The 12723-nt window shown below is 48.1% G+C and overlaps 1 protein-coding gene across 6 annotated transcripts in view; it reads right to left on the reverse strand.

The window, feature by feature from the left end:
• The window catches only part of mak (male germ cell-associated kinase), a 51439-nt gene extending 46302 nt beyond the window's left edge, over positions 1-5137 (reverse strand). For 5 of the 6 annotated variants that reach the window (XM_078414113.1, XM_078414095.1, XM_078414123.1 and 2 more), the window contains exon 1: positions 4973-5137. The gene's annotated coding sequence lies outside the window, so the exon portion shown is untranslated. The remainder of the gene's footprint in view (positions 1-4972) is intronic. The other variant, XM_078414086.1, reaches the window with a different exon arrangement.
• Between the last annotated feature and the right edge of the window lie 7586 nt (positions 5138-12723).

Here is a 12723-nt window from a genome sequence, read left to right on the forward strand (position 1 = left end):
CATCCTTCCTAAATCAGGATGACTGAACACAATACTCCAAATTCCTGTAAGTCTTGTACAACAGTACCAAAATAGTCCAACGTCTATACTGAATACGCTGACTGATGAAGGTCAATGTGCCAAAAGCTTTCTTTATCATCTTATCTACCTGTGACACCACTTTCAAGGAATTGCGCACCGGTACCCCGAGATCCCTCTGCTCCACAACACTCTCCACAACACTCTCCATGGCCTTACCGTTCACTGTGAAGGTCCTGTCCTGGTTGGAATCCCAAAATGCAACACCCACACACATATCTGCATCAAACTCCATTAGCCATTCCTCATCCCACTTGCCCAGCTGTTCAAGATCCTGCTGTCATTTTTGATAAGCATCTTCCCTTTCTATGGTACCACCTACTTTAATGACATCTGCCATCTTTAGTGTCATCTACCTTTGTCATTTCCACGCTGGGCAAAAGATTCAGTTGTCTACATTATTTACCACAAAAAGCGGCACGGTGGCGCAGCGGTAGAGTTGCTGCCTTACAGCGAATGCAGCGCCGGAGACTCGGGTTCGATCCTGACTACGGGCGCCGTCTGTACGGGGTTTGTACGTTCTCCCCGTGACCTGCGTGGGTTTTCTCCGAGATCTTCGGTTTCCTCCCACACTCCAAAGACGTACAGGTATGTAGGTTAATTGACTGGGCAAATGTAAAAATTGTCCCTAGTGGGTGTAGGATAGTGTTAATGTGCGGGGATCGCTGGGCGGCGCGGACTCGGTAGGCCGAAGGGCCTGTTTCCGCGCTTTATCTCTAAATCTCAAAAATCCCACTTGCCCAGCTGTTCAAGATCCTGCTGTCATTTTTGATAAGCATCTTCCCTTTCTATGGTACCACCTGCTTTAATGTCATCTGCCATCTTTAGTGTCATCTACCTTTGTCATTTCCAGACTGGGCAAAAGACTCAGTTGTCTACACTATTTACCCCAATATGTTTGTTGCAGTTTATGTTGCTATAGAATCCCGTTCGGTTCAGTTTAGTTTATTGTCACGTGTGCCGAGGTACAGTGAAAAGCTTTTTGTTGCGTGCTAACCAGTCAGCAGAAAGACAGTACATGATTACAATCAATCCATTTTCAGTGTGTATACATGATAAGGGAATAACGTTTAGTGCAAGGTAAAGTCAGGTCAAGGATAGTCTGTGGGCCATATAGTTCAGCGCTGTAGTAGTTCAGCACTGCTCACTGATTGTGGTAGGTTGATTCAGTTGCCTGATAACAGCTGGGAAAAAACTGTCCCTGAACCTGGTGGTGTGCACGTTTTCACACTTCAACACTCCAGCAACAGCAGTCTCTTGCGTCTTGTTTTAATTTTTCTACTGCTTGGCTCAATATTTCAGATTACTCTTTAAATTGATTAATTGAAAGATACAGCATGAAACCAGACACTTTGGCCAGTCGAGTCCACACTGACCACCAGTCACCCGCTCACAAAAGTTCAATGTTACCTCACTTTCTTACCCACTTCTGACACACGATGGACAGAGGCCAATTAACCAACACATCCATATGTCTGGGATGTGGGAGGAAACCAGAGCATCCAGAGGACAATAGACCATAGACAATAGGTGCAGGAATAAGCCATTCGGCCCTTCGAGCCAGCACCGCCATTCAATGTGATCATGGCTGATCATTCTCAATCAGTACCCGGTTCCTGCCTTCTCCCCATACCCCCTGACTCCGCTTTCCTTCAGAGCTCTATCTAGCTCTCTCTTGAATGCATTCAGAGAATTGGCCTCCACTGCCTTCTGAGGCAGAGAATTCCACAGATTTACAACTCTCTGACTGAAAAAGGTTTTCCTCATACCCGTTCTAAATGGCCTACCCATTATTCTTAAACTGTGGCCCCTGATTCTGGACTCCCCCAACATTGGGAACATGTTTCCTGCCTCTAACGTGTCCAACCCCTTAATAATCTTATACGTTTCGATAAGATCCCCTCTCATCCTTCTAAATTCCAGCATATACAAGCCTAGTCGCTCCAGTCTTTCAACATATGACAGTCCCGCCATTCCGGGAATTAACCTAGTAAACCTACGCTGCACGCCCTCAATAGCAAGAATATCCTTCCTCAAATTGGAGACCAAAACTGCACACAGTACTCCAGGTGCGGTCTCACTAGGGCCCTGTACAACTGCAGAAGGACCTCTTTGCTCCTATACTCAACTCCTCTTGTTATGAAGGCCAACATTCCATTGGCTTTCTTCACTGCCTGCTGTACCTGCATGCTTCCTTTCAGTGACTGATGCACTAGGACACCCAGATCTCGTTGTACGAAACAGGGAGAACATGCAAACTCCATGCAGAGAGCACCGGAGGCTGGGATCAAGTCCAGTTCTCTGGCGCAGTGAGGCAGTTATTGTCTATTGAGCCAATAGCAAATGCCAACTCCAGGTGTCCACAAGAGAATGAATGATGATGACCTAACACTAGTGTGATCAATGGTCAGCGTGCACTCGGTGGACTGAAGGGCCTGTTACCATGCTGTATCGTTGGAACATTGAATGATACAGCACAAGAACAGGCCAACACTGCCTGCACTGAACATGATGCCAAGACCATTTCTAATCTCATGGAGTCATAGAGTCATACAGCATGGAAACAGGCCCTTCGGCCCAGCTTGCCCATGCTGACCAAAATGCTCCATCTGCACTAGTCCCACCAGACCGTATTTAGTCCAGATCCTAAACCTGTCCTATCCATGTACCTGTCCAAATGTATTTCAAATGCTGTTATAGTCCCAGCCTCAACCACCTCCTCTGGCAACTCGTTCCATACACCCACCACCCTCTGTGTGAAAAAAGGTGCCCCACAGATTCCTATTAAATCTTTCTTCTCTCATGTCGCACCTCATCCCTCACCTCATCCCTCATCTCACCCACCTCTCTCTGCCCCTCTCTCCCACCTCTCTCTCACCGCTCTCTCCTAGCTCTCTCCTAGCTCTCTCCTAGCTCTCTCCCACCTCTCTCCCACCTCTCTCTCTCTCTCTCTCTCTCTCTCTCCCTTCCTCCCTGTCACCTCTCCCTCCCCACCTCTCCCTCTCTCCCACCTCTCTCTCTCCCACTTCTCTCCCTCCCACCTCTCTCTTCCTCTTCTCTCTTCCTCTCCCACCTCTCTCTCTCTCCCACCCCTCTCTCTCTCCCTCTCCCACCTCTCTCTCTCCCACCCCTATCTCGCTCTCTCCCTCCTCGCCCCTCTCCCTCTCTCCCACTTCTCTCTCTCTTTCCCTGTCTACCTCCCTCTCTCTCACCTCTCTCGTTCCCTGTCTCCCAGCCTGCCAGCCGGCTCTCCGCCTCACCCAAGATGTCAGAGGTGATGGGGAGAATGGGGTTTGGAGGGAGAGATATAGATCAGCCATGATTGAATGGCAGAGTAGACTCTGCTTCCTTTCTGCTTTCTACTGCACAACCGCCAACAGCTGGGCTATCTCGTGCAGGTTTCGCTCTCGTGGGTACTGGTTGCAAAAGGGTTATTTGGATTTTTAATGTAGAGCAAGTTTGGTGAGATGATCTATGTCCAAGTTGTCGAGCTGTGACTTGAAGAGTTGACAAGGTTGGTGAACATCTAATGGTGGTCGGGAAGGATGTTCCACTCTGGGATAGTCAGTCCATGGATACAGTGGCTGTAGGTAGCTATTTTTGTTTGCTCCAATTCTAGTATAAATGAAGTGACACCCTTGACAAGGTTCAGAGGCCCGTGCAGCACGGTTTGTTTGTGACGACGACTCAAGTGTCTCTGATATATTAAATCGCCTTGGCTGGGAGTCGCTGGAGTCAAGACGGACCAAAACCCGCTGATGTACTGTCTACAAAGAGACTCATGGTATCATCCCCAGTGACATATCTCACTATATTAAATCCAATACCCAAAAATGTACAAGACAGTCTTCAGGTCACTTCATTTATACTAGAATTAGAGCAAACAAAAAACAGCTACCTACAGTCAATATATCTATCCATGGACTGACTATCCCAGAGTGGAACATCCTTCCCGAGCACCACCAGATAGATGTGCACCAACCTTGTCAACCTCTTTCAAGTCACAAGCTCGGCAACTTGGACATGGATCATCTCACCGAACTTGCCCCACATTAAAAATCTAAATCAGCCCTTTTTTGCAACCAGTACCAGTCCCAGGCGAGCAAAACCTGCACGAGATAGCCCAGCAGTTGGCGGTTGTGCAGCAGAAAGCAGAAACAGAAACCATAGGCAATAGGTGCAGGAGGAGGCCATTTGGCCCTTCTAGCCAGCACCGCCATTCAATGTGATCATGGCTGATCATTCTCAATCAGTACCCCGTTCCTGCCTTCTCCCCATACCCCCTGACTCCGCTATCATTAACAGCTCTATCTAGCTCTCTCTTGAAAGCATCCACTCTCTTGAATTGGCCTCCACTGCCTTCTGAGGCAGAGAATTCCACAGATTCACAACTCTCTGACTGAAAAAGTTTTTCCTCATCTCCGTTCTAAATGGCCTGGAACTTATTCTTAAACTGTGGCCTTGTCTTAAACCAGAGGACTGTCTTGTAAATTTCTGGACTCGATGGGCCGAATGGCCTAATTCTGCTCATATCACTTATCAAGTCAAGTCAAGTCAATTTTATTTGTAAAGCACATTTAAAAACAACCCACGTTGACCAAAGTGCTGTACATCAGTTCAGGTACTAAGAAACGAACATACAATGGCACACAAACATAACAACACATACATAAACAGTTCACAGCGCACCCTCAGAGGGCCTCAAACGCTAGGGAGTAGAAATAGGTTTTGAGCCTGGACTTAAAGGAGTCGATGGAGGGGGCAGTTCTGATGGGGAGAGGGATGCTGTTCCACAGTCTAGGAGCTGCAACCGCAAAAGCGCGGTCACCCCTGAGCTTAAGCCTAGACCGCGGGATAGTCAGTAGCCCCAAGTCCTATGATCCAGGTCGCTTACCCCGGTCGGCCGCCGTGTTTACCTCTACACCGCCGCCGCCGCCGCTGCTGCTGCTGCCGCCGCCCGTCGCCGGCGCTAGGCCCGGCCTCTACCATGGCAACGCAACGCCTCGCCGCCGCCGGCACTAGGCCCGGCCTCTCCATGGCAACGCCCCGCCGTCCACCACGCAGGCGTCTCCACAACAACGCCGCGGCTGAACGTACATGCGTCGGCAGAGGCACCGCCCCCCGCCCCGCGGTCCCTGGTGTCTCCACCGCAACGCCGTGGCTGGACGCGCATGCGTGGGAAGGAGGCCCCGCTCCCCGCCACCCCGCGCGGTCCCTGGCGTCTCCACGGCAACGCAGCGGCTGAACGCGCATGCTCGGCAGGCGGCACCGCCCCCCCCCCCGCACGGTCCCTGGCGCCTCCACCGCAACGCCGCGGCTGAACGCGCATGCTCTCGCGGTCCCTGGCGTCTCGACAGCAACGCCGTGGCTGAACGCGCATGCGTGGGCAGGCGGCACCGCCCCCCGCCACCCCGCGCGGTCCCTGGCGTCTCCACGGCAACGCCGCGGCAGAACGCGCATGCGTGGACAGGCGGTCTCTGGCGTCTCCACGGCAGCGGCTGCAGCGGCTGGCTGGCCGGCGCATGCTCACTGTCTCCATGGCAACGCCGGGCCTTCAGGAGGCGGCGCCATCCCGCCGCCACCGGCGATGATCTTCACCCGTCCATGTTCTCCACAGATCCTGCCTGACCCGCTGAGTTACTCCAGCGCCCTCTGTCTATCTTCGATAGATTCTTGATTAGTACCAGTGTCAGGACATGGGGTTATGGGAGGAAGGCAGGAGAATCGGGTTGAGAAGGAAAGATAGATCAGCCATGATTGAATGGCAAGGATTAGACATGATGGGCCGAATGGCCTAATTCTGCTACCAGAACTGATGAACTAAGCAGCTTATAGGATGACGATGGACAATAGGTGCAGGAGGAGGCCATTCGGCCCTTTGAGCCTGTACGCACCGCCATTCAATGTGATCATGGCTGATCATTCTCAATCAGTACCCCGTTCCTGCCTTCTCCCCGTACCCCCTGACTCCGCTATCCTTAAGAGCTCTATCCAGCTCTCTCTTGAATGCATTCAGGGAATTGGCCTCCACTGCCTTCTGAGACAGAGAATTCCATAGATTTACAACTCTCTGACTGAAAAAGTTTTTCCTCATCTCCGTTCTAAATAGCCTACCCCTTATTCTTAAACTGTGGCCCCTGGTTCTGGACTTCCCCAACATTGGGAACATGTTTCCTACCTCTAACGTGTCCAATCCCTTAATAATCTCATATGTTTCAATAAGATCCCCTCTACGATAGGATTTGAGTATAGTAGTAAAGAGGCCCTTCTGCAGTTGTACAGGGCCCTGGTGAGACCACATCTGGAATATTGTGTGCAGTTTTGGTCTCCAAATTTGAGGAAGGACATCCTTGTTATTGAGGCAGTGCAGCGTAGGTTCACCGGGTTAATCCCTGGGATGGCGGGACTGTCATGAGGAAAGATTGGAAAGACTGGGTTTGTATTCACTGGAATTTAGAAGGATGAGAGGGCATCTTATAGAAACACATTAAATTCTTAAAGGATTGGACAGACTGGATGCCTGAGCTGCTGAGTGTTTCCAGCATTTTATGTTTTTATTTTATATCTGTGCTGCAGTCCTTCTGCATGCTCAAAATTAAGAAATTGGTGTAGTTTAGTTTAGGTCAGAGATACCACGCGGAAACAGGCCCTTCGGCCGACCGAGTCCGCGTCGACCAGTGATTCCCGTACACTAGGACTATGCTATACACTAGGAACAATTTACAATCTTCACCAAAACTAATTAACTTACACACCCGTACGTTTTTGGAGAGTGGGAGGAAACAGGAGCACCCGGAGAAAACCCACGCGGGTCACGGGGAGACAGGTTGCTCCAATTGGGGCAACGACTCTCAAACCAAAAATAAATTGAAAATTGTAAATGGTAGTGATACGAAAAAAAGATAGAAAACCTGCCATTGTCCATCAAGAATATTTAATTTTCAAATGTACTAACTACATAAAGTGTTTAAAATATAATATAAAATTATATTATAAATATTATATAAAATAATTGGGGCGGCACGGTGGCGCAGCGGTAGAGTTGCTGCCTTACAGCGAATGCTGCACAGGAGATCCGGGTTCGATCCCGACTACAGGCGCCGTCTGTACGGAGTTTGTGCGTTCTCCCCGTGACCTACGTGGGTTTTCTCCGGGATCTTCGGTTTCCTCCCACACTCCAAAGACGTACAGGTTTGTAGGTAAATTGGTTTGGTAAATGTAAAAATTGTCCCTAGTGGGTATAGGATAGTGTTAATAGACAATAGACAATAGGTGCAGGAGTAGGCCATTCGGCCCTTCGAGCCAGCACCGCCATTCAATGTGATCATGGCTGATCATTCTCAATCAGTACCCCGTTCCTGCCTTCTCCCCATACCCCCTGACTCCGCTATCCTTAAGAGCTCTATCTAGCTCTCTCTTGAATGCATTCAGAGAACTGGCCTCCATTGCCCTCTGAGGCAGAGAATTCCACAGATTCACAACTCTCTGACTGAAAATGTGCGGGGATCGCTGGTCGGCGCAGACCCGGTGGGCAAAAAGGGCCTGTTTCCGCACTGTATCTCTAAACGAAAATTATGAGGAATATCTAGGGTAGATAGAACCTTTTTTCCAGAGTGGAAATGTCCACACCAGAGGGTATGGCTATAGGTTGAGAGGGGGGTTGTTTAATAGAGATGTATGGGGCAAGTTCTCTTACACACAGAGAGTGGTGGGGGCCTGGAACGCATTGCCGGGTGTTTTGATGGAGGCAGATGCGACAGTGGTGTTTAAGAGGTGTTTAAGTCGGCAAATGGAACTGCAAGGAATAAAGGGATATGGATCGTGCGCAGGCAGATGAGATTAGTTTAATTTGGCATCATAGATAGACACAAAATGCTGGAGTAACTCAGCAGGACAGGCAGCAATCTGGCGAGAAGAAATTTAAATACTAGTTTAGATGCTTCTCAAAAGCCATAAGAGTATTTGCCTCCACCATTTCTTCAGGCAACATATTTCAGACTCCAACCACCATGTAAAAAGAGTCCCCTTCTGATCTATTTTTTGGTTGTGTATATAACTTTGCCCTTGCCTCTCTAACCCATTAATCTCTATGTACTAAACATTATTCCCTTTATTACGTTCCACTAAACGTTATTCCCTTTATCATGTATCTGTACACTGTGGATGGCTCGATTGTAATCATGTAGAGTCATAGAGTGATACAGTGTGGAAACAGGCCCTTTGGCCCAACTTGCCCACACTGGCCAACATGTTCCATCTACGGCGTCTCTGGAGAACTTGCATAGGCAATGTTTCGGGTCGGGACCTTCTTCAGACTCATATTCTTACTTGTTTACTTACTGCAGGCTCTTTAACACAACATAAAAATACTTAAAAAAAATAATTCTATAGATGAATAACTGTTATACCAGTTAAAATAAAAGATTTTATGCACATAAGATAGTCCAAAGTAGTTTATCAAAAGACACAACGTGCTGGAGTAACTCAGCGAGTCAGGTAGTCTCTCTGGAGAACATGGGTAAGTGACGGGGCGGCACAGTGGTGCAGCGGTAGAGTTGCTGCCTTACAGCTCCAGAGACCCGGGTTCGATTCTGATTATGGGTGCTATCTGTGTGGAGTTTGTACGTTCTCTCCGTGACCGCATGGGTGTTTCCCCGGCTGCTCCGGTTTCCTCCCACACTCCAAAGACATACAGGTTTGCGGATTAATTGGCTTTGATTTTTTTAAATGTGAATTTCCCCTGTTGTGTAGTATATGTTAGTGTAATGGGGATCGCTGGTGGGTGCACCGAAGGGCCTGTTTTCGTGCTGTATCTCTAAACTATACACTCCAAAAGATGATGATTCATGTTGGGTCGCTTCTTCAGACCACAATTGAGGTTAGTGTTGTGTAGTGTTCAAGACGCTGAAGGTTGTTGGGAAGAAGCTGTACTTGAACCTGAGATAGCCACAAAATACTGGAGTAACTCAGCGGGTCAGGTAGCATCTCTGGAGAAAAGGAATAGATGATATTTCTGGTAGAGACCCTTCGTCAGGCCTTGAACCTGGTGGTTATGGTTTTCGGGCTCTTGTACCTTCTTCCCGATGGTAGGAGCAAAACGAATCAGGTCTCTACTCAAAATGTTGATCTGTATTTTATGTATGCTGACTGATATTCTCTGCCTCAGAAAGCAGTGGAGGCCAATTCTCTGAATGCATTCAAGAGAGAGCTAGATAGAGCTCTTAAGGCTAGCGGAGTCAGAGGGTATGAGGAGAAGGCAGGAACGGGGTACTGATTGAGAATGATCAGCCATGATCACATTGAATGGTGGTGCTGGCTCGAAGGGCCGAATGGCCTACTCCTGCACCTATTGTCTATTGTCCATTATCTATTGATATTTTCTGTCACAGTCTTGAACTCATACCTCCTCCAAACCTTCAAAGCACTGGATTCAAAAGTGAAACCAATGAGATGGAAAGATGATTTTAAAGAAAGCTACTGGTATCTCAGTGGTTGGATTTCACTGTCTCGCCTGAGTAGACGTGGCCAAGAGTTGAGCTCCGTGATATGCTATTTATTCCAGTCAAGAAAAGCTGTGGTGAAAGAAAATGACGGAGGTTGTCAGTTTCTATCAGACCCTGACAATATTTTGTTTCAACAATATTTTCTCCAAGTTTTGAAATGGCGCCAATTAAGAATGATTAAACAATGTAAAACAAGCACTAGCTTGACTGAACATTTTAGTGTGGAAACAGGCTCTTCAGCCCAACCTGCCCATGCCGACTAATATGCCCGTCTGCGTTTGGCCCATATCTCTCTAAACCTATCCTATCCATGTACCTGTTCAAATGTTTCTTAAACATTATGACAGTACCTGCGTCAACTATCTCCTCTGCGGGTTGTTCCATACACTCACTACCTCCATGAGATCACTGCTTAAATCTGTTTTCCAAGGAATAAAGTCCTAGCCTGCCCAGCCTCTTCCTATAGCTCAGACCCTTGAGTCCGGGCAACATCCTTGTTAATCTTCTCTGCACTCTTTCCAGTTTAGTGATATCCTTCGTGGCCAAAACTGAACTCCCAACTCCAAGTATGGCTTCACCAACGTCTTGTGCAACTGTAACACAACCTATCCGGCCCAACCTCATCCCATAGTTCAGGTTCTTGAGTCCTGGCAACATTGTTGTAAATCTTTTCTGCACTCTTAAGTTCAATACAAAGTGCTGGTTCTGCGCTATTTCCACCTCAATCCAAATGCAATGTTAGCATTTACTAGACCAAGTGGACCCGTTGGGCCCAAACCACTCCTGCATTGGTGCAGCACCCTCTTCTCCCCCACTCCCCCCATCCCTCTCCTCCCTCCCCTCTCCCCCACCCCCACTCCCCCCTCCCCTCTCCCCCGCCCCCACTCCCCCTCCCCTCTCCCTCCCCCTCCTTACCCCCCTTCCTCTCCCCCCTCCCCTCGTCCCCCTAGGGTTGCCTCCCCTGCATTGGTGCAGCACCCTCTCCTCCCCCTCTCCCCCGCTTTCCTCCATCCCCCTCCCTCCCACAAACCCTATCTCCCACTCCCCCCTCCTCCCCCTCCCCTTCCCACCCTCCCTCCCCCCCACCTCCCCCCTCCCCATTTTGGCTGTAGTTCAGGAATAAACAAACGAGCGTTTTAGTATATAGATTTTAGAAACATAGAAAATAGGTGCAAGAGTAGGTCATTCGGCCCATTTGAGCCAACATCGTCATTCAATATGATCATGGCTGATGATCAGTACCCCGTTCCTGCTTTCTCGCCATATCCCTTGATTCCATTAGCCCTAAGAGCTCTTTCTAACTCTCTCTTGAATACATCCAGTGAATCGGCCTCCACTGCCTTCTGTAGCAGAGAATTCCACAGATTCACAACTCCCTGGCTGAAAAGTTTTTCCTCATCTCAGTCCTAAATGACCTACCCCTTATTCTTAATGTATTCTTTATTTTGAGAGAACTTGAGTATAAAAACAAGGATGTAATGCTGAGGCTTTTATAAGGAGGATGTGCTGGCATTGGAGAGTATCCAGAAGAGGTTTACGAGAATGATCCCAGGGATGAGTAGGTTAACCCACGATGAGCGTTTGTCGGCACTGGGCCTGTACTCGCTGGAATTTAGAAGGATGAGGTGGGGACCTCATTGAAACTAACCGAAAAGTGAAAGGCCTGAATAGAGTGGATATGGAGAGGATGTTTCCACTAGTGGGACAGTCTAGGACTAGAGGGCAAAGTATCAGAATAAAGAACATACCTTTAAACAGGGATGAGGAGGGTTCTTTAGTCAGAGGGTGGTGCATCTGTGGAATTAATTGCCACAGAGGGCTGTGGAGGCCAAGTCAATGGGTGTTTTTAAGGTGAAGATTGACAGTTTGGCATTGATTAGTAAGGGTAGACACAAAATGCTGGAGTAACAGCGGGCCAGGCAGTATCTCAGGAGAGAAGCAATGGGGGAAGTTTTGGGTCGAGACTCTTCTTCAGGGGAGAGGGAGGGGGCGGGACAAAGCTAGAATGTAGTAGGAGACAGGAAGACTAGTGGGAGAACCGGGAAGGGGAAGGGAATAGAGAGGGACAGAGGAACTATCTGAAGTTGGAGAAGTCAATGTTCATACCGCTGGGGTGTAAACTGCCCAAGCGAAATATGAGATGCTGTTCCTCCAGTTTGCGCTGGGCCTCACTAAGGATGTCAAAGGTGATGTGGAGAAGGCAGGAGAATGGGGTTGAGAGGGAAAGACAGATCAGTACTGGGCCGAATGGCCTAATTCTGCTCCTATGACCTACGAACGTTAGAATGGCATCTCTCGTGTAATACAAATGAATACATTTATTTTGTTACAAATTAATAAAATAATGAAACTTCACTTTGATTTGTGAGGTGGTGAGAATTTTAAGATCAATATCAGCTACTGGAGTCAGTAATTGGGTCCACAGCACTGATTAAAGTTGTAAAACAATTTAAAACAAATTGTGCTGTCAAACACAATATTTCATCTTACTTATTATAACGTCCTGCATTTTAAATAAGGAAACCTTTATCAGCTTCTGGTGCTTTGGCAGTTTGTGAACATAGGGTAGGTAGATAATATTTCCTTACATTTCTGTCTTAATACCCATGACAAAATCATGTGTGTCTAAAATGCAAGATATTTGACCAAAATGACCCATGTTCGTGATTTGGATTGTCGTTCTGCAGCGGTGAAAAAGACCATTAATTCCCATTATTTTTTTTCAAGAGTCAAGAGTGTTTTATTGTCATATGTCCCAGATAGAACAATGACATTCTTACTTGCAGCAGCACAACAGCGGCACGGTGGCGCAGCGGTAGAGTTGCTGCCTTACAGCGAATGCAGCGCCGGAGACTCAGGTTCGATCCTGACTACGGGCGCCGTTCTCCCCGTGACCTGCGTGGGTTTTCTCCGAGATCTTCGGTTTCATCCCACACTCCAAAGACGTACAGTTTTGTAGGTTAATTGACTGGGTAAATGTGAAAATTGTCCCTAGTGTGTCTAGGATAGTGTTAGTGTGTGGGGATCGCTGGGCGGCGCGGACTCGGTGGGCTGAAGGGCCTGTTTCCGCGCAGTATCTCTAAATCTAAATCTAAATCTAAAAATATGTAAACATTGTAGGCTGTAAATAAGATAATTAAGG

This window comes from Rhinoraja longicauda, chromosome 2 (assembly GCF_053455715.1).
Source record: "Rhinoraja longicauda isolate Sanriku21f chromosome 2, sRhiLon1.1, whole genome shotgun sequence".
Lineage (NCBI taxonomy): Eukaryota > Metazoa > Chordata > Chondrichthyes > Rajiformes > Arhynchobatidae > Rhinoraja > Rhinoraja longicauda.